This window comes from Palaemon carinicauda, chromosome 19 (assembly GCF_036898095.1).
Source record: "Palaemon carinicauda isolate YSFRI2023 chromosome 19, ASM3689809v2, whole genome shotgun sequence".
NCBI lineage: Eukaryota > Metazoa > Arthropoda > Malacostraca > Decapoda > Palaemonidae > Palaemon > Palaemon carinicauda.
The window spans coordinates 7,861,161-7,863,660 of NC_090743.1; the positions used below are offsets into that span (position 1 = coordinate 7,861,161).

Genomic DNA, 2,500 nt, shown 5'->3' on the forward strand with positions numbered 1-2,500 from the left:
CACCTTTCCCAAATGTTAAAAAAACTACAAAGCCACAACATAAATGATCAGTAAAAGAACAGCAAATACAAAGAACATCGCATATCCTACTCACCATAGAGCTTGATCTTCTTATCCTTGGTCTCAACTAGGATGATAACATATCCTCCGAGGTCCACCATGCTTGAGGATGAGCTTGTGCTTGTAGTTATAGCAGCAGCAGCACCTCACCTCAAAAGAAGGTGCGTGTGAGCTATTTCTTAATCTTTTTCTAACTTTTTTTTTTCAAAGGTGGGGCACCTTAGCTAAAAACTTTCACACTTCACTAGGCGGATTTCGCTGAAGCGGCCACGCTTCGCCGCCATTCGCTGCCACCGTGATGGATGACACTGTGCCACACTAAACCCCACTTCATAATTGTAGGGGAAAACCCAGAAACGTAATATTCTTTCCGATGGAATAACAAACAACAACAACAATAATAATAATAAAGTAAGAAGGATTTATTATTTACCAACTAAGTGCAATTGTGGTCTGAACTATCTAAAAAAAAATGCTATTTTATTGCAACTAAGTTTTTTTTTTCTTTTCGCCTCAATCGTTCACTTTGAATTCAGCGTGGTACCGCCAGTCAAGCCTGGAAGCCATACTGGTTAGTGTGGGCGTCCACAGAGTGCCCACAGCGCGGACTCACCGTGTGGGAAACGCTCCATCACCATCCCCACATTGAGAACACAAACATTGTCACCCCACGTTTCTCTCATCAGTACTGTACTATAGCAACATTTTCATCTGTAGAACAAAATATAATTATATATCTCAAACATACATCTTAAATTTCCTTTATTCATATTTCTATCGTTAAAATGTCACTTAAGTACATACGAACATAGAAATTTTAATAATAAAAAGCCTATGTACAACAACCGCTAAATAGATAAAAAAAAAAACTCTGACATTGGGTATGTCACCATTCTGTAGACTACATTTTCACTTCAAGAGTACAATGAGATATCTTCAGTTAGTAGGTACTCCATATTTAGTACACAGTACATTTTCCCTTCAAAAAGGAACAATGAAATCGTTTCCAGTTCATAAAGTCCCTCGAAAATGTTTTTTTTTTTTTTTGGGGGGGTAAGGGGGATTATATTCCTGAATCTTTAAAAAACGTAGGATAAAATAAAGATGACTAGCAATCTTTCAATTGAGTGGATATCAGGTCATAGACTTCAAGCATGCATATTGCAAGAGATTCGACAAGGAAAAAAAGATGATGTATTTACTGTCTACAAAAAGATATATATAATTATGAACAAAGTTCACAAATGAGCTAATAATCTATTCAAGTTTCCGATTTCACGTCAATATGCAACCTAATTAAAAAAAACCGTGGCCATGATATTAGTGATGATGATAATGATATAAGTTTAAAACCAAATTAGAGCAAGGAGTTAAAGATTTACATGTATACATACATATACCCATTTTTATAAAACACACAAACGTATATGCACATACATATACTGAGTATAGAACGCACAAACGTATATATGTACAACACACCCACTCACACAGTATATATATATATATATATATATATATATATATATATATATATATATATATATATATATATTATATATATATATATATAATGTATATCATAGCCAAGAAGGGAAAAGTGTAAAGACATGATTGAAGTTAGTACTTTTGCCTTGTAAAGTACATTATAGGACTCGAAATCTAATGATGCCATTTACAAGTCTAAAGTACTAACTCCAATTCTTTTCCTTTTCTTCTGTCATGACTATAATACATATTTTATGGTCATCAGTTCTGAGGGTAAAAATTTACAATTGAATTTTAATGTCACAGTAAAACTGAATTTGCGTTCTTCTTTAAGCAAATATATAGAAGAAAAAAACTCACATATATCTCAATGACATTAAATAGTCACAATGCGACAATTTTCATTGGTAATAATTAACGCTTTTTTTATATCTGATATTACTGTATTATCATGATTAGATCTATTATCTAATAACCATATGGCAAAGAAATGGTTCAACACTAACCTGTATTTTACATTATAAATGAAAAAAAAAAATTATATGAATACTTAAGCAACACAGAATCCAATAAAAATACCGAATAAAAAAACTCTTCGTTACCATAAAAAAATCACCACTTACAGTCTTATCAAGGACCTCATTTATATCTCAGCAGGAAGGCTAATTTTTTAGTAAAAATAATCCAGAGAGAGAGAGAGAGAGAGAGAGAGAGAGAGAGAGAGAGAGAGAGAGAGAGAGAGAGAGTAATCTTCATGCTACAAACAACTTCTCTTCAAGAGTTTACGCGAAATAACATAAATAATCTAAAATGACGAATAAATATTTAGATGGATATGCCAGTACAAACACATTCAATCCTTCCCACATACTCCCCCCTTTCCTAACTACAACCCCTCCCATTATGGCATGACTACTCCCTCTTCCCCTTGCCAGTGGGACGGGGAGAAACT

General features: G+C 33.6%; 1 pseudogene; it reads right to left on the reverse strand.

Annotated features, from left to right (window-relative positions):
• Positions 1–99: 99 nt before the first annotated feature.
• The window catches only part of LOC137658132 (uncharacterized), a 272,896-nt pseudogene continuing 270,495 nt past the window's right edge, over positions 100–2,500 (reverse strand).